This window comes from Canis aureus, chromosome 3 (genome assembly GCF_053574225.1).
Source record: "Canis aureus isolate CA01 chromosome 3, VMU_Caureus_v.1.0, whole genome shotgun sequence".
NCBI lineage: Eukaryota > Metazoa > Chordata > Mammalia > Carnivora > Canidae > Canis > Canis aureus.
The window spans coordinates 44,426,668-44,447,319 of record NC_135613.1 but is presented as its reverse complement, the minus strand read 5'-3'; the positions used below and the strand labels follow the sequence as shown (position 1 = coordinate 44,447,319).

General features: G+C 38.7%; 1 protein-coding gene across 2 annotated transcripts in view; it reads right to left on the bottom strand.

The window, feature by feature from the left end:
• PDE4B (phosphodiesterase 4B) overlaps positions 1-20,177 on the bottom strand; it is a 548,107-nt gene extending 527,930 nt beyond the window's left edge. Inside the window, exon 1 of one of the 2 annotated variants that reach the window (XM_077892166.1) lies at positions 20,065-20,177. The gene's annotated coding sequence lies outside the window, so the exon portion shown is untranslated. Of the gene's footprint in view, positions 1-19,519; positions 19,606-20,064 lie in introns of those variants that run through there. The other variant, XM_077892167.1, reaches the window with a different exon arrangement.
• Between the last annotated feature and the right edge of the window lie 475 nt (positions 20,178-20,652).

Below are 20,652 nucleotides of genomic sequence, written 5' to 3'. Positions count from 1 at the left end.
TTTAAAAAGATGAGAAATTTTTACAGGATTCATCTATATGGCTCAACATGTAAATATCATGCACGTTTTCCACAGCATTATAGCTGAAATCAGATACATCTATATACATAATATATATCTGAAATCAGATACATCTTACAATTGATAGTATCCTACCATTCTTCTCAGTGAGGCAGTGGTTGTCATGACCTGCACATTCATGAAAACCTGCAGAATGAGTATTAGTTTCGTTGGAAGAAAACCCAAGAAATGAAAATAGGACATTCTTAACATCTAGAAATCATATGCTTGTGAGGAAGAGATAGGAGCAGTGGAGAATCAAGCATTTTTAACATTTTAACATTTGCTATAGCAGCAATCACAAGCCAGTCTTACTTTACGTGATCAAGGTCACTTTTCAGGGCCAGCAGTATTGCTGGCACAGGAAGTGATGACGCAGGCAGGGATGAATACACATGGTAATGACTTGGAGTTCAAAAGGGAGTCACAAGATGGGGCACCTGGGTGGCTCAGTCACTTAAGTGTCCGGTGGCTCTTGGTTTCGGCTCAAGTCATGATTTCATGAGATCATGAGATCAAGGCCCACGTTTAGCTTCACAATCAGTGAGAAGTCTACATGAAGATTCTCACCCCTTGCCCCTCTGCCACTAATGCACGTTTTCTCTCTCTAAAATAAAAATTAAATTTTTAAAAAGAGATTCAGAAGAGATAAATTCTGAATATGAGTAAGTTTTCAGAAAACTCATCCAATTTATTTTAGTCGGTAATCGTTTTTACACATTCACAGAAATACATGATATAGTTTAATTAAGTCTAAACATATTCTTTCAATCAGAATAAAATTAATATTCTAAGTGATAATAAAACATTTTTCATAGTTTTATTGCAAGTATATTTCTCTCAGTGGTACATAAAATGATATATTTTACAATAGAAAGCATATTATGATTAGATGAAATAAAGTAACTGAAGTTCTAGAAAGAGAAAACCAAGAAAACCAAATGAAAAGATTTACAATATTTCATTTAAAACTCTTTGACCCTGGCACTATATTTTTACTCATATAAGGGAGTATCAACAGAATAGTTTTTACATAACCATGTCATGACTGTCACCAAGTCAATGGCTATTATAAGATTATATTAATTTAATATGCATCCTGATTTTCTGATTTGAAATGTTAAATTGTAGGGGAAATTGACTTTTTAAAAAATGTTTATTCAAATACAATTAACATTGTTATATCAGTTTCAAGTGTACAATATAATGATTTACAATTCTATACATTACTCAGTGCTCAAGATAAGTATACTCTTAATACCATTCACCGATTTCACCCATTCCCCCCACCCACCTCTTCTCTGGTAACCATAAGTTTGTTCTCTGTAGTTAAAAGTCTATTTTTTTGGCTTATCTTTTTTTTTCTTTATTTGTTTTTTTCTTAAATTCCCCATATGAGTGAAATCATATGATATTCATCATTCTCTGGCTGATTTATCTTACTTAGCATTATACTCTCTAGATCCATCCATGTTGTTGCAAATGGCAAGACCCCATTCATTTTTTTTTAAACATTCAAGTTCATTTTTTTTTTATAAATTTTTATTTATTTATGATAGTCACACAGAGAGAGGGGAAAGAGGCAGAGACACAGGCAGAGGGAGAAGCAGGCTCCATGCACTGGGAGCCCAACGTGGGATTCGATCCCGGGTCTCCAGGATCGTGCCCTGGGCCAAAGGCAGGCGCCAAACCGCTGCGCCACCCAGGGATCCCCCCCATTCATTTTTAAGGCTGAATAATATTCCATTGTAGAAGATGTATACCATATCTATATCCATTCACCTATGGATGGACATGTGGGCTGCTTCCATATCTTGGCTATTATAAATAATGCTGCATAAACATAGGAATGTATATATCTTTTTTAATTAGTGTTTTTTCATATTCTTTAGGTAAATACCCAGTAGTAGAATTCCTAGATCACATGGTAATTCTATTTTTAATTTTTGAGGAAACTCCATACTGTTTTCCTTAGAGGTTGCACCAATTTGCATTCCCACCAATAGTGCACAAGGGTTCCTTTTTCTCCACTTTCTCACCAACACTTGTTATTCCTTGTCATTTTGATTTTAGCCATTCTGACAAGTATAAAGCGATACCTCATTTTGATTTTAATGTGTATTTCCCTGATGATTAGCGGTGTTGACTATCTTTTCATGTGTCTGTTGGCCATCTGTGTGTCTTTGGAAAAATATCTATTCAGGTCCTTTGCTCATTTTTAATTGGGTTATTTCGGGGGGTTTGATATTGAGTTGTATAAGTTCTTTATATACTTTTGACAGTAACCCCTTATCAGATATATCATTAGCAAATATTTTCTCCCATTCCATAGGTTGACTTTTTGTTTCATTGATGGTTTTCTTTGCTGTGCAAAAGCTTTTTATTTTGGCACAATTCCAATAGCTTAATTGGAAATTGACATTGAAATTGATGAAATTAATAATACAAGAATAATTCCTAGAACTGAAGGACAAGTTTCCAAAAAGAAAAGACCCACTGAGTTCCCACACATAATTAATTAGAAATAACTAGCACCACAGCACATCATCTTGAAATTTCAAAATTCCCAGGGTAATAAGATGATGCTAAAAGCTTCAAATTAGAAAAAAGAAAAAGTTCACATTTGAAGGATCAGAATAGCAGCAAACTTCTCAACAGCTAAAACTACAGCAGGACAATGAAATATGCCACTAAAATGCTGAGGACTAAAGACTTCCAACAAGAATTCTGCATCCAGAAAAACTATCTACCAGGTGTAAAACAAAATAAAAACACCTTCAGATATAAAACATCTCAAAATGTTTACCTTCAACACTCTCTTTCTTAGGAAGATGTTGGAGGACATGCTCCACCCATCAAAACAAGAGAGTAAATCAAGAAAAACCTAGAGCTATAGAAATCAGGAAACAAGGGATCCAACATAGAAAGGGGGGGGGGGGAGACATCTGCAGAATAATTGTACTGAAGATTTGATTAGCTGTCCACCAAAGCCCATTTCTCTTCTCTGGGCACATAGCAAAGACATTATCTCAGCTTCTCCTGCAACTAGGTTTGGCCACAAGAGTGTGTTCTCAACAAAGACTTCTAAGTGGGAGGGATGTAAGCCATGCCCAGCACTACTTCCATGCTCTGACTGAATGCAGTGATCCATGATGACTTTGGGACTCATGTACTGAAAACAGTGCCTCCTTTAAGCAGGGCCCATGAGTGACTTCTGGAAGCAAAGCAGTACTACATCCCATTCACCAGAACTAGCAGGTCACCCCTCCCAGCTCACCTGAAACAGTTCAGTAGTGTGACATGAAGGAGAAATATATTTCTGTTGTGTTTGAAAGATTATAGGTTTGAGGGCTACTTGTTACCTCAGCCCACAGTCATCCTGATTTACATGGGGAAAAAAATTCCAAAATCACAGCAGTGAGCAAACATACACACAGCTTGAGGATGCATGTGGCTAGCAGAAGCATGAAATGCATAGACTGTCTAACGAAACTAAATATATTAAAAAGATATTTACAATTTAGATGCAGTGTTTGTGGATGAAATGGTGAGAGGCACTTCAAAAACTCTGAAAAATAAAATAAAACAGTTATGAAATAGGAAAAAAATAAAAACATGCATAAAGAAATGTAATCCTAGTACGCCAAAGGATTCAGCTGTGAACGATAGTTACAGTCTCAGCAATTTGAAAATTAAATTGAGGAAGCAAAGTAGGTGAGTGTGTGTGTCCAAATCCATAGCAGGAAACAAATGCATAAAGAATAAAACTAAAACGCAAGAAATAGCAGAATAAGCATCTTGTTTGCACAAAATGGAGGGAAACATGAAGAAACAGTAGACTCTGAAAGTTAACTCCTCTGGAAAGTAGGAATCAGAGATGAGGAAAAATACAACAGAGAACTGCTGCACTTAGACGACATATCAAACTGTAAATTTGCAGTCGGATAAATTTGCAAACATTTATTGCTTTCTTGAGTGAACAAGAATATCAAACTTGTTCGCTTTTGGCTGAATTGTAACTTCTCGGAACGGTAACACTAGTTATCTCACATTTAGTTGGAAGCTCTAATTGGCTGCCTTATATGCTTCTGGTTATTTAAAAAGACATAATTATAGAAATAGTTTGGCGGACAAAAAACTTTCAAAATAAAGGAGTCAGAGGAAAGAAAATAAAAGTGGCTGTGAAACTACGACTTGGTTCAATCCCCTCATTTTCCAGATGAGGAAATTGCAAGCCTCCTGGGAACCTGCCACCTTCTTCAACAAAAGTAAACACCAAGCTTTTAAGATGTGCAGTGGAGGAAGAGTCTCCATTTTGAGAATGGCAGCTGGACCTCTAGCAGCGTTTGGCAGCCACAGCTCCTCAATCCCCACCATAATCTCTGTAATGTCTCTCAGGAATTTCCTACTCTCTAGTGGTGGCTCCTACTGCTACTAGCACACTGGTTTGGGCTAGAGGGAGGGAAGTCGTCCCCCTACAGCTCTTCCTGAAATTTGACCTTCCTCTCTGTTTCCAAAAGACAGATAAGACAATTAAACAAGACTTTCCAAAGACTTGAGGAGCGAGAGAGAGAAATATAGATAATCAGATCTACAAAGTATGACACACTGTCCTTAACTGCCCAATTTTGTTCCATAAAATTTTAGCTACTATCCCCTTAGCATCAACCACCAATGAGCTTATACCTAAGCATCATCTTCAACAAATTGCCCATGAGAATAAGGCACAGAGAGAAGCAAAGTTTCCCACCTTGTGCTCACTTCCAGCTTTCATGTGCCAGTTTCATGGCTGAATACCCATCATGGTAAGACTGACTCAGAGAGGCAGTACTCTTCCCACAGAGATGTGACTTGACCCTATGACTTCAACTAGTCAACTTAATTAAGCACCTTAAGTCTTGAATGCACGAAGAGGAGAAAGAGATGGCTTCAGGGATGTTGCTTTGCACAAAGCAACTGAATAGCTTTCCCAGTTACCCAGATAAATTAGTGGCAAACCTGAGACGTGAACCTCGTCCCCTGGCTAAAAGTCAAAGGTTCTTATCACCATATAAGGTGATCCGCTTTTACCAGCATACAGAAAGCATGGCAGTGAAGTTAGAAATAAGAAATAGCTTCCTGTCCCAAATTATCTTTCATGGAATAAAAACCTGTGGCCAAGAACATAACAAAAACCTTTACCAAAGATATTACAAAAATCTTTTTTGAGGATTTTTATGAGTCGAGCAGAACCTCATTATTTTCAAGATAATAGCCATAAGAAGTTCAACTCTTAAGTTGGAATCAGAATTCACATTTTAATCAGAGCTTTCCCATTTCCCTAACCACTTAAGAGACCCAAAGGACTTTCTATATTTGCATAAAATCTAGTATTATATTGCATTACTCAATAAATCACCTCTCTTTGAAGCTCTTTCTATACATTCTCTTCCCCTCACATTGAAGTTTACCTTTAATATTTTGATTCAAGAACATAAGAATGTGTTGCTATATTGCTCTCCTTGGAAAAAAACTGACATTGAGGATCATACTAAAAATGCCTAGTTATGATACTCACTTTTGGAAATGCTCACCCATCATCTTATTTACACATTAATGATACTATTTGTAGAATTTATATAACACCTTCTTTCAAAGCAAAAAAAAGTTGCACTTCACATCCATTATTTCATTTATCTTTGTGCTGTCCCTCTGAAGTGTGGTGAGAACAGTTGCCTCACCCTATTTTAATGGAAAAAATTTAACAAAAAAATCCATTATCCTTCTTGATGTGGATAAACAGCTTCTAAGTAGAGTGCCTACATCAATTGGAGAATAAACCTTCAATTATAGGATATTTCTGCCAATATCCTGAATGAGAACAGCTAAGCAGAAATGCTGGAATTCAGCCAATTTTATTCTTTTTAAAATAAATATCTGCTCTTGGGTATAATTCATATATGTCATTAAAATTTTTAGGACAAAAAATAGCCCAAAATATATAAATGCAAATTTAAACAAAAATTAAACCATAGTATTTCATGAATGACTGTACTAGGATGTAATATTGTCACTGTCTGATCTCTTAGAATTTCACAGTTATCTATGTCATTATTCATTATAGAAAAAAAATTATGACTTTTTGCCCACAGTTAGCTTAATACCAGTGACCATCAAGATATACTTTGAGTTGTATAGGTCAGTCAGCTATCTTGACACAAAGCAGCAACTGATACAAAATTTTAAATGACTAACTTATAGGTATTTAAGGCAATAATAACTAATAACTGTTTTTATACTGTTATAATTTAAGAAATCTCCAGGGTATGCATTTATGATATAACAGTACAAAGAGAATTTTTAAAGCTGAGAAATATTCTTCATACAATGACAATGATAGTTGGCTACCCAGTATCCATTCTTCCCTTCTTCCTTATATAACAGAAACCTGACTTTGGGGAGGTGCAAGTTTTCCCTTATTTTTTTTAACAGGATTGAATATACATTTATTCTCAACATATGGAACACATAAAGATTTTATACTGAATAAATGATTCCTTAAGCCAGAGGAAAAGGAGGAATTTATATCAAGTTTTTTTTTTTTCTAAAACTATATTATCTTGAAAAATATATGGATTTTCGACACTGAAAAATCTTTGAACTTGTGTTTCTTCTTTTTAGTTATATCTTTTTCCTTTTTGTCTGCACTGGTAACTATTTTCTAAATCAATCCGTATACAACCATTTCCCCACCCTGATTCATGAAACAAGTTGTAATCTCCTAATATAGAGCATGACTGTATACAGACAGAAATGTGTACATCATCCCCTTTTTTGGTTTGTTTGGTTTTTTTATTTTTATTTTTTGTATTTTTTCTGTTTCTATGAAAAAAAAAAAAAAAAAACCTCTATTTCTTAGATTTCCCCATTGTCTGGCAAGACCACGGACATAATTCTGGTTAGTAAGATATTAGCTAAAGTCACCAGAGTCATCTTCCTGGGAGCTCTCACTTTAAAAAAGGACTGATGGCTGGTATGGGCCTTGCCTTTTGTCTGGCCCCTTCTTCCTGCCTGTGGTCCAGATGCCATTCCCATATGTTCACTAACTGTCTTTCCACCAAGAAAATGAAACCCATACAATAATGACAGTAGAGCCAAAAGCAAGAAGAAGCCTAAATCTTTGACAACCCTGTTGTGCAGTTGCCCCAGCCTTAGACAGTCTTCTTCCAGATGTCTTATTGCATGTAAAACAAACAAACAAACAAACAAACAAAAAGAAACTCCTTACTTGTAGTATTGCATGCCAAATTTTCAGTGACTCTCAAATGAATGCAATTCTAATTGAGAAAAAATGTAAAAAACACACATATATCCTGATTGAATTCTTTTTCTCTCATTATTTGGCTTATATGCAAAAATTAATTCCCTGCACTTAAACCAAATAGAGGGGGTGCAAATGCTATGTCACACACAAAAAAAAAAACCTCTCCCATCTTCTATATCCACATACTGCAAATGGTCATCCTTCTTTCAATCTTTCAAGTCCTTCTTTTAAAGTCTTTTTCAGTCATCCAAAAGTGTGAGGTCAGAAGGAATATGCTGGAAACAAACTTAGACTAAACAGTAAAGCAGGCAACCCACTCAACTATACATTTTTGACTATAAATTAAATGAGGAAAACATTTTTTCAAGGTTCATTGGCATTCTTCGGCTATATCCCCATCTTACCAAAGATTACAGCAAAGTGGGAGTTGTGACTCACAGAAATAGTTTTCCTCATATAAATTTCACCCATTGAATAAAATTTGAAATATTCTCTAAGGAATAGAAAACAGTCTTATGCTATTCTTCATGCTATGAAGAATAAAATAAAAATTTTACAAATTATCCAAAATTTTCACACCCAAGCTTCCTCACAATGAAGATATTTGTACAAACTAGTCCAAATTTTGCAGCCCAACATTAGTAATTACAAAGATCTATAAACACTAATTTTATCCTTCAAAAATGCAAAGTCATAATAGTTACTTTACATATTCAGTTGGGAATGTGTTTGGCTCGGAGTAACAGAAAACCTAATAAATACTGGAAGAAACAGAAGTTTAATTTCTCATGGAATAATAAGACTGGAGGTAGGCAGTGCAGAGCTGATAGATCTACTCTAACATATTATCAAGGATCCGGGCTACATCTGTTTTTCTGCTTCATCATCCTGATCATCTGATTTTATTCCTCATGCTTGCAAGATGATGCTCACCTCAAAGCAGGGCGTCCAGGCTCTACTGAGAAAGAAGGAATAAGGGTCAAGGGCAAGAACCTTCTCCTTAAGAAGCTTTCCTTTTTGCTAAAGAAGGAAAGCATTCTCCAGAAATCTCCATCTAATATTTGTAATATGGGCCATTCTTAGCTTCAAAGGAGGCTGAAAAGTTGAATGATTGGCCTTCCAATTCGAATAGCACAGGAGGATAAAGAGAAAAGACGTAAATGATGCTGAATGAGCAACCTACAGTATCATGCACCTCCAGACCAATGAAATCCAGTGCCGTCCACATTGGCATCATCACTACTGCCACTGTCACAACAGCATTAAGATGCTTATTCTCCAAATTGTGCTGTATTGTACCTGTATACTTAGGTAGTCCTAACCCAACCATGACCTCTCTGACTAATGCAAATTTCTGACCCATCAAGGTATTATAATAATTTCAAATTTAAAAATTAGTTCCCTGGAGAGCTTTCTTATGACTAATACTTAATTACACAGGCATATCAAAAACTCCTAATGTGTCAAATAACAACTGCTAAAATTTCACTAAGTCATAATGCTGAAAAGACTCTTGGAGATTACCATAATTCAACATCTTCATTTATACCTTAAGGCTTACACAGGGGTTGTCACTTACCCACTTAGTGGCACAACAGAAATGGCACTTAGGATTTGTGATTCTCAGCCCTCAATTATACAATTACTAAAGAGTAACCCTGAAAACAAAATTCTTTTCAATATTTTATTTTTTTGTTTTTTTTATTTTTTTTTCAATATTTTAAAATATATAAAAGCACTAAGAAATAAAAATAGTCATTGTATTATTTATTTTTATACTACCTCTCTTTTTCTGCATTGAAGTTTTTCACTCTAGTATACAGCATGGCACACCAAATCATTTCAGAGTCTTATTTCTCATCCAGGACACTGTACTAGTCACCAAGAAAATATAGGAGCTTCCTTTAAGTATATACATAAACAGATTCCTTAAAAGTAATTTAAGCTTAACAATTTAACAAATGCTGGCCTCACTCACTGAACGCAGAAACATTTATTATCCTATGCTCTTAAATTATTTTGACCCATTCTGTAAGAAAAATATGGACATGGTTTTCCTCTCCTCCTTGAAAAGTACACAGTAAATACATCAAATGACACTAAACAGTTTGTTCTTTCAACCCCTAACATTTGATGTGGGTGAAATTTGGTTTAAATGACTACCAGAACAGCCTTACTAGAGCAAAAGAGAATTGTCTCCAAAGGGCAATGTTTCTCCATACAGTAAGAGGGTGACAGCAGATGGGAGCAGAAGAAGGATCTTTCTAAGGAATCTTGAGGTGTGTGTGTATGTGTGTGTAGGAGGAGAAAGCAAGTATTATGGGCTGAGTTGCCTGTTTGTATTTCCCACAGTCTGTTTTAACACCTGCTGGTCCCATTATATTCTTCTCACCTACTGGCTCTCTAGAACCTGCAGGAAAACAAATTCCTCAGTACGCCAATGCATTGTGCCCAGGACAACTGCCAGGATCCACAAGCTCTGAAGGGTGAGTCTGAATATAAAATGAGGAATTATCCCTATGTCATTTTCCCCAGCAAAGACCATCCATAGATATCACATGGTACAAACAAGACAAGAAGCATAGTGGTCTTCCCTAGGAGCGGTCTTCCCTCAGAGTTCACAAACCCTTAATACTGCATGCAAATTATTGAGTTTGTGTTCATTTTTCTGGATAGTGGGTCCATAAGTTCATCATATTTTCAAATATGCCTATTTTTTTAAAAAGTACCATCATGCCATCCCAACTTATTTAGTGTTTCTTCTCCTTAGAAAAGGGAATGGGAATCATGCTACAATATATAATTTTAATTTTCTTCTAAAGTCTTCTAAAAAGAAAGTGATTGTGATTTCTTAAAGAAAACAAAATTAGGAAATACTATGAATTCAGAATAAATAAGCCCTGCCATTATGGAACTAAAGGAACTTAGGTTCCCTTATTTTCAAGGTATCAGTTTCCTTAAATATAAAACAATAAGGTTGAAATAGGCTAACTCTAAGTTCATTTTCAGTTCTGAAAATGCCAGTATTCCATGAGTCAGCACTATGTTATAAACCAGGACAGCCAAAGACAGAATTCTGGTATCTTTTCCTCAATCCACTCTAAATATCACCAAGTTGCTTATGCAAATAATGTCATTTATTTTCTCTATGGTTCAAAGTATCCATCTGGTAAAGGTTTTTTTTTTTAGTATTTTCCAGTGATGGGAAAAGAAAAAAAGGTACTAGTATTTTTCAAATGCAATAGAACAACTTGGAGAAAAATGTTTGGTAGAGAAAACATCACATACGTAGATCTTTGTCTTAGATCCCACTGACAGCATTGACTTAACATTTAATTATCCAATTACAGTAATATTAATTAACCTAATTTTAATTTAAATTAATTTAAGTAAATTTAAGAGGCTTAGTCTATGTCTCTCTCACAAACACATATTACAGAAAAACATAGTCAAATGAGTATCTTTAACTATGTTAATGGATAATGCGGCTAATTAGTCAACCTGGTATTTTTTTTTTCAAACTGGTATTTTTAAAAGACATATACTTCTGGTCCACACAGATGGCAGCTACTTACCTCTCCCAGCCTCTTCCCACTTAGCACAATTCTAAACACTAGAAATAACATAAGAGGACTCCAAACACTGAAAAGAGGAGGTGGGCTGATTAATCAGGCCAGACGAGAGGAAAAACAGGGTAGTAGGATGCCTAAGTACTCCTGATCCCACTGCAGGTTACCTGGGTCTAGAGTCTTCCAACCCCAACTTGGCAGTGGATGATATAGGTGGGCTCATTCTTCCCCTGCATCTAACTGGGGTCCAGCCAACAACACCAGATGGCCTCACAGCACTGGCAGGGGGAATCCCGCCACAACAAGCTCTGTGCTGGGGAGTCCTTTTTATCCCTACAGGCCAAAAAATCCCTTCCCTCATCTAGAGGTACAGCAGGCCTGCCCTGGGGAGGCTTCTTCCACCACCCTCCAGTAGTATCAACAGGGTTCAATGAGAGCCCAGAAGCACCTAACAAAATAAACAGATTAAAACAGCTAGCAAAGCCCCTGGAAATCATATTGTCATTGAAACCACAACCCAGAAAAGTAATCCAGGACCTGTGTGCTAACCGAAACAGAGTGGCTGCTAAACTCATAAGATGTAAACAAGACCTGAGCCTCCCAACTTGGTAGCCAACATGTCCAGGATTAAACACAACTTGAATGAGAAAAGTCAATCAACTGATACGAGCACTAAAGTGAATCAGTTACCATAGGTATCTGATAAGAATTTTAAAGCATTCCTTTAAAGCATTTTAAAGAATACCTCAGCAAGCAAATTCAGATTCTCTGGAAATAAGTGAAAAAGTATGGAAAATCTGAACAAAAATGTATAAGTTTTGGTTTTTATTGTATAAGTTTTTTAAAAAACAAAATGGCAATGGCAATTATAGAACAAAAAAATAAAACAACAAAAATAAAATACTCAGTGGTTCTACAGTAGAGGTGATAGAGGATAGAATCAGTGAACTTGAGAATAGCTCCACAGAATTTAGCAAATCTGAAAAACAGAGAGAAAGTAAACAAAACAAAACAAAAAGATAAACAGAACCTCAGAGTCCTCTGGGACAATAAAAAATTATCCAACATTTCTATCATTAGAGGACCAGAAGGAAATGAGAAAGACAGTAGAGCTGAAAGAGTATTTGGGGGGGGCGGGGGGGGAACTTCCAGAAAACTTCCCAAATTTGGTGAAAGACAAAAGCACATCAATTTAAGAAGCTAACCAAAACTCAAAGAGAATAAACCCAAAGAAATCTATGCCAAGACACATCATAACCAAGCTTTTTTTAAAAGTTTTTTTAATATTTTATTTATTTATTCATGAGAGACACACACACACAGAGAGAGAGAGAGAGAGAGAGAGAAAGGCAGAGGGAGAAGCAGGCTCCATGCAGGGAGCCTGACGTGGGACTCAATCCCGAGTCTCCAGGATCAGGCCCTGGGCTGAAGGCAGAGCTAAACCACTGAGCCACCCGGGCTGCCCATAACCAAGCTTTTAAAAACTAATGATAAAGAAAATATCATAAAACCAACTAGAGAGAAAGAGCTCATTGCCTTTAGTGGGGCATCAACTCAAATAACAATGATTTTCTCATCAGGAACCGTAGAGACCTGAAGGAGCAGCACATTTTTTAAGTGCTGAAAGAAAAGAACTGTCAACCACAAATTCTTTCCCAGTATGAGTTGTCTACATCATTTCCTATTCAGTGATTGAAACAAACAAACAAAATGACAGTCTTATATTCAAGACAACAGCATTTAAAATGAAGCAAGTGTAAAGAAACATAAATGCATATAGTAAGAGCCAACAGGACGACTGAGAAAACTATACAAATATGCTTGAAAAAACTATAAATAAATCAAAACAGAATCCTATAAAACATTTCAACTAACTCACAGGAAGGCAAGTAAAGAGAAATAAAGGAAGAAGAAACAAACAGAAAACAAAGTAAAATGGAGACAAATTCTAACAATGCAGAAAACAGGATCATCAGACATTGCTGGTAGGAATGTAAAATGGTACACCCATTCTGGAAAATGATTTGGCAATTTCTTTTTTTTTAATATTTTACTTATTTAGTCATGAGAGACACAGAGAGAGAGAGAGGCAGAGACACAGGCAGAGAGAGAAGCAGACTCCATGCAGGGAGCCCGATGCAGGACTTGATCCTGAGTCTCCAAGATCATGCCCTGAGCCGAAGGCAGATGCTCAACCGCTGAGCCACCAAGGGATCCCCCAATTTGGCAATTTCTTATCCAATTAAACATGCAATTATCATAGGACTCAACCATCACACCCTTGGGCATTTATCCCAGAGAAATGAAAACTTACATTCACACAAAACCCATACACAAATGTGCATAGGAAACTTAGTCATAATAGCCCCAAACTAGAAACAGTGCAAATGTCCTTCCATGGATGAATGGAATATGGCTCAGCAATAAAAAGAAACAATGATTGATAACACAACAACTTGGATGAATCTCTAGGGAATTACAGTGAGAAAAGAAGCAATCTTTAAGATCATATTATCTATGATTCCATATATGTACCATTTTTGAAATGACAAAATGAGATGGAGAACAGATTAGTGGTTGTTAGGGGTTAGAAATGGTGCCAGGAAGTGAGAGGGAGGCAGGGGTAGTTAATTCTAAAAGGGAGCAGCATAAAGGATCCTTGCGGTAATCGAAAAGTTCTATATCTTGACTGTGGTGGTGGATACATAAACCTATACATGTGATAAAACTGCATAGACTTAAACATACACACTCAAATGAGTGTAAAACTGGTGAAATCTGAGTAAGATTTGTAGATTCAATTAATGTCAATTTCCTGATTGTATTACTGTATCATGTTTTTTCAAAATGTTACTGTTCAAAAGAAAGTGAAGAGTATACAGGATCTCTGTATATGTCCTTTAACTGCATGTCCATCTATAACTATCTCAAAATTTTAAAATTAATTTTCAAAAATGGGGTAAAAGTTGTGGGGAAGCAGGTTTTTCACGTAGTCTGAAGGTAAGAGAAACAAAACGGGAGAAATTTGGCAGGTATCACCTTTCAAGTGGTCTAACCAGTAATGGGATAAACAGACATTTCTGCTGTGATGTAACAGGAAGTCCACATCACCCACATAGGAATGTTCTTGCCCAAAATGGTTAACCTGAATCTAATCAAGTGAATAAATCACTAGAGAAATCCAAACTTTGAGACACTCTGTGAGACATCTTTCTTGGAAGAAAGAAAAGAAAAGAAAAGAAAAGAAAAGAAAAGAAAAGAAAAGAAAAGAAAAGAAAAGAAAAGAAAAGAAAAGAAAAGAAAAGAAAAGAAAAGAAGAAAGAAAGAGAAAAAGAGGAAAAAAGAAAGAAGGAAAGAAGGAAGGAGGGAGGAAGGGAGGGAGATAGAGAACGAAAGGCTAGTATAATTAAGTTTTTAAAAATAATGTGAAAAAATGAATATAAAATAAAAATAGTGTAACTAAAAGAAAAAGAGAAAGTGATTGAAAAGAGTCAATTCTCAAAGTGGATCCAGTCACTGATGGCTGTCTTATTCCACTAGCATGGCCGACTGAATGAATGAGGACCAAACTCCCTTCCGCTACAAACACATAGATAATAAGTCTTTTAAAAGACCAGGATAATTGAATAGGTTAAATAAACTTGAAGTGGAAAAAATAAAAAGGTCATCTGCAGATATTAAAACAGAAAGGAAACAAATATCAGAATAGCAAGCATGTACACTGGCCCTACAGCAACCCTGCCAAGAGGCTGGAGATTTCATATGTGTGTAGGGACAAGCAACTTGGTTTGGGACCCATAAAAGGAAGGTAACTGGAGCCAAAACCTTTGTATAAAGGAAAACTCTCAAGAAGTTGACTTTATAGTTTAAGGACTAGAAGCCCAGCCTCGGAAGTAGCAAGAAAACCTGTCTCTTTCTGGGGCTCCAGATAAAAGGAAAAAAGTATTCTTTGGATTAAATTCCTAAGCACTCCCCCCCCACACACACACACTCACATATCACCTGCATGGTTCAAGAATCTCAAGCCAGGAAATTAATGTAAAAGTTGATCCTTAGGATGTTAACTAGACTTAATGTGGTGATCATTTTGCAAAATATATGAGCATTGAATCATGTTGTACACCTGAAAATATAATGTAATATGTCAATTATACTTCAATAGTTTTTGTTTTCAAGCTGATCCCAGACCAGCAAAACTCCTGAGGTATTCTATGAAGACAAGCACAATAACACTCTACAGGGAAACTTTCAAAAACTGGGAAAAACAAAACTACTATGAAAAAAACAAAAGTAAAAACCTGGCTGAAGATGAGTCATAATCCCAGTCACAAACCACATGAGGAAAAGATCTGTTTATAGTGGATGGGTAGTTTTGGAATAACCAGCAGAAGAATTTCAAGTAAGAGAATAATCTATAAAATAGATAAATAAACTATAAAATAGGACGAGTGTGACTATTAAAGAGATAAAATAAGGACAAAATTCATAATAAAATGATAGAAAACCTAGAGGGAAAGACAGGTAGATATGAAAACGTATCAATTAGCACTTCTAGAAAATAAACACTAATTAATAGCTCAATAATAGCTATTGAATATATTATATATATATTGAGCTATATAGCTCAACCTTTTTTAAGCTACAACTTAAAAGATAGGCATAAATAAAGAAGAATTGATTAGCTGGAATAAGTCCTGAAGAATTACACCAATGCCTCTTAAAAATATTTCTAACAGAAAAAAATATATATATACAGAGGTAATAGACATGAGGAATAAAACAAGAAGGTCAAACATATACCTACTAAGAATTACAGAGGAAAGTTTAGAGAGAATAGAGGCAAGATAATATATGATGAGACATGCCACAAATTTGTAATAATTCAAGAAATATAAGAATCACCTGATTAGATCATAAGAAAACTCAAGGAGAAAAAGTAAAAACAAATCCACATCCGGGCATACCATAATAAAACTGCAGAACACCAAAGACAAAGAGGAATCCTAAAAGCAACCAAGAAACAATCTCTGATTTTTAACAACAGAGGCTAGAAGACAGTATCTTCAGAGTGGTAAGAAAAATAAATGTCAACTTAGAATTTTGCTCCCAGGTAATCTATTATTCAAGTGTTTGGATAAAATACAGTTCCAAACAAACAAACAAAATAGATGAAGAGATATTTATCATGTGCATATGCTTATCAAAGAATTACTTCCATCCGAAGGAATTTGAATCCAGAAGGAAGGAAAAGGATGCAAGAAACTACAATGAGGACAGAAAATGTGGATAAGCCTAAATAAACATTGACTATGAAAAAAAACCAACAACAACAAAAAACTAATTATATAAAATGCCACAATCCATGTGAAAAATGTAGTGGAACTATTATGCCACAAAATATTATGAAATACAGAGTATGATCAGAATTATAACTTAATAAGGCCCTTATATTATTCAAGAAGAGAGTAGATATTTTTATTCATCTGTTAAGACAAAATCTGAATATTAAAAACAAACATACCTACTAAAGGAATAGAAATGAGAGATATAGCATTGATATCATTAGATGGAAAAGAGATTAAAGACACCGCAAATCCAACAAAAGGAAAGAATGAGAAAACGCGGAGGAACAAACAGAAGGGCAGCAAAGATACAGAAATGTCTTCCAATGAGAAATGGCACTACATTTTAAAAGACAAAAGATCAAAACTGGCAAAATGAATGTGCATGGAGGAGACGTTGTCATAGGCTGGCTTCCCCAAGAAAGCCACCTCGGAGATGAAGCTGAGCATGCAATTTTATTAAGGACCACCTTGCTATCAACATCTGAGAATGGGGAAGGAGGCAGAAATGGGAAATGTCAAGCTGCAATGCAAGTCCTGTAGGGAGTTTCAGAGCTAGAATGGTCCTTCAGAGTTGTGTGGAGATGACCAGCCCTTCATACCCCACACATGGATCAGCCACTGGGTGTGAGCTACCCTGGAAAGAGACATGGCCTTGGACAAAGATGCTTCCTACAACTCAGGCAATCCCCTTCAAGGACCCTTGAAGGCTATGTGTTAACAGCACTCTCAGAAGCTGGGGCAAAAAGCTCTTCTTGAAGGGGGATTTGGCACCTCAGTGTCTGCCATATTACCATAAGGTGACTCCAACAACCAGTGCTCAAAGAAACCCCATTTGTCATATAATCAACAACAACCTCACATCTTCTACAAACTCCGCTCCTCAGATTTTTTTGGAAAGAGTAATGAATTTCTATGCCATAATAACGAAAGATAAATCCAAATCACTAACCCCTAAATCTTTCTAAGACCACATCATGTACCTCTCGCTCCCTAACGAAAGTCAGCCAGATAAGATACTAAAAGCAACATGGGACTCTTTATTCCTTAATAATTTTAAATCTTCAGTTTACAACCATTTACAAACCAAAATGAAAATGTCATTTCCGTGTCTAATATTTCTATGAAACATGAATCCCTACTTGTGCATACACATTATTATTAAATACCTACCTCCAGATAGGTGAAGGACACCAAGATCAGAAAACCATATATGATTGATTTCTTATTCCTCAAACCATAATCAATTCTATTCAAAAGAAATTAGTAGGCCCAACTAGATAACCTCTAGAGAAATTTAAGATAATTCATCTTTGCAAAAATATGTCAAATCAGAAATTAAAGCAGACTGGCTGAGAAAAAAGACTGTGAGTAGACACAATGCAAAATTGTTCAGCTCACAAGCATCATAAGGAATACAGAGAGATGATACACATATAGTTAGCCTCAAGGTGTCAATGTGTCAATCATACCATCTCAACAATTTCAATCTATTTACTTATTCACTTATTTTTTATGGAAGTAATATTCTGTTGTTTAAAAAGAAAAAGAACAGAAACAGCCAGCAAATATGTTACTAGCCAAGTTCTGCAAGTATTGATTTGAAGAGTTGATCAAACCACAGTGATGCCAAAGACACAAAGACACAGGTTGACAGCAAGGGGGTTCCTCTGTGGGAATATCAGAAGTTAAATGAGGTGCCCTCAGAAGGAAGTGCAGCTGAATTTTTTTACCTGAAGTGAAATCATTTGCCTTATCTACCTTCTTGTCAATTCATGTACAGATATATGCCAGACGTCTGCCTACACCTCAGGCCTAGGTAAAAACACTTTGAAGTCCTCAAATTGTTTTTCTTTTTATGAAAATTACTGGCATAACAACCAGCTTTTAGTAAAAGGAAAGAGAGGTATGTGGCTGATTCACTAAAAAAATCCAGCATCCATACTTTTTCTCTTAATTTCTTAGCCTTTTATTCTTACAGCCTTATTCTAAGGCTTTCAATTAACTGGAAATCTCTGAATTTAAAAGATGGATGTGATTCAAAGAACAGTATAGATCTGTATAGCCCGTACAGATCTAAGACACAGGATGCATAGATTTACCATTGCTGTTTAATAGCACCATATACACATGATGTAAACATAATGCAAATGTAATATAACTTTAGGTGACAGTCTCAAAATGTTTCTTAAAAATTACCCTAGGCCTGTGCGTATATTATATTATATATGTATATCACACCATATATAATACATTATATGTTATTTATATACAGTATTTTCATCTTTAAAATGAACCACGATGCAATTAAGAACTATTCCTCTGTGCTCTCTCTCTTCTTTATACTTGTTTTATATATTTTTTTTAAGATTTTATTGATTTATTCATGAGAGACACACACAGAGAGGCAGAGACACAGGCAGAGGGAGAAGCAGGCTCCATGCAGGGAGCCCCATGTGGGACTCGATCCTGGGACTCCAGGATCAGGCCCTGAGCCCAAGGCAGAGCTTAACCGCGGAGCCATCCTGGCGTCCCTCTACTTGCTTTAAAGCTATTGACTACGGTAGGTTTGTATTTTGCTTGAAGTTCCGGCATATGGGAGGGGGTGGTCTGTGAAAGGGGGCAGGAAGAGATTGATGGAAGAGGAGGGCTAGCAGGGAGGAAAGGGAGAAGAACCCTACACACACACACACACACACACACTTGTAGCTCAGGAAGGGCCAGGCCCTGAACACATCCCAGCATCCCAGCACCCCTCCCCACACCTGAGACAGGGCTTCCCAAAAGTTGCCGGCAGAGCCCCCCTTCTGCCGCGGCCCCGCGGCGCCGCACTGGGTGACCCGCCACCCGGGTGCCCGGGACCGTCCTGGGGCCGCAGCCGCGCCAAACTCCCGGGACTTGGGCCCCCTCCCTCGCGCGCCGCCCGCGGTCAATCCCGGGCTCTGCGCGCCGGGCAGCCCAGCCCCGCGAGCGCCTCGGCCTCCGGCAGCCTCCCGAGCTCTCCCGCGCCCAGGGGTTCGCCCCGAGGCTCACGGGCGGAGGCAGGAGCCGGCAAGGAGGGAGCGGGGCGCGAAGGCCGGTTGGCGGGTTTCCTACGAGGGGTCCCCACGACCGCCCTGGCGCGGCCCCCCGCGCCCCCGCCCCCCGCCAGCCCACAGCGCCCCACACTCTCCATTCCGGCCTCGCTGTTTGATGAAGTAAGAGAAGGAGGAAAATGAAGCCGCAGCCTCCTGGGCAGCCCTTACCGCGGAAGCCGCCCTCCTCCTGCCCGAGGCGCCGCTGGTGCAGCGCGGCGGCTCCGCCCGGCTCGGCTCGTCGGTGCAGCGCTCCGCGGGCGCGGGAGCCGGCGGGGGACGCTCGCGTGCAGCCGGGCGGGCGACGAGGAGCCCGCAGCCGCCGAGGCGGGGCCGGGAGCCCCGGAAAGGGGCGCACGAGCCGGGGGCGGCTGCGGGGCGCGCGCGCGGACCGGCGGGCAGCCCCGCGGTGCAGACGGCCGCCAAGCGCCCAAGCTCCGGTGTCCTCCGCTGCCCCCCTCCAACCCCCCCTTCTCTGTACCCCCACTACCCCCTCCCCGGGAGGCAGCTCGCCCGTGGCACTTGCTCTGCCGCGCTGCGCTCTTCCGCGCGGTGCGGGGAATTAACAACGTGATCGTTTTTGCACGGACGAGATGCTAGGTAGTAGGTTGTAACTGCTGAGGCCACCACCTGTCAATTCGGGGAGCGAGGCACAGCGTCCCCGGGGGCTGGCCTCTCCCCGATTCCCTTCCCGTGTCTTTCCCTCCTCCACCTACCTCGCCGACCGCCCGCAGTACTCTGCTGCACGACACTAAGGGAGTTTTGCAAAATAACCCTCGCCTCCCCCAGGAGCTCACGGCATCTCCCTTCCCACCAGAGCTGAAGGATTACGCACAACCCTGCGTGCCTATCCAAAGCCCGCTGCCGAAGATCCCGGTTTGAACCCCACACTCGCCGCCCCCCCGCCCCCATTCATAATCCCAGCGGCCGTCTGCCACTACACACCCTCCCCCTGCCACCCGCGCTCGCTGCGATTCGCCGTCCCTGGAACGTGTCAGTCACTCTCTCTTCATCTGCCATGAATACAGTACTAGAAGCTCCGCAGCCACGGGTTGCACAAAAGGGGATGGGGAGGGGAGCACTCAGCGCTAGTGGCGGGGGGGGGGGGGAAGGGGGGGGATGGGGAGAGCGGTAGGAAAGGGAGCGAGCGGAGCAAATTACGCTGAAGGAGCCGGTACGAGGGTGAGACCCCGCTGCTCCCTGTCGCACGAAGATGCTCCAGAGTGGCTAAGCACGGTGCCACTTGAACCGCTGGGTCCGCTCACCTCCAAGGAGGCGCTCCGCCAAGATAGCCTAGGAGCGGG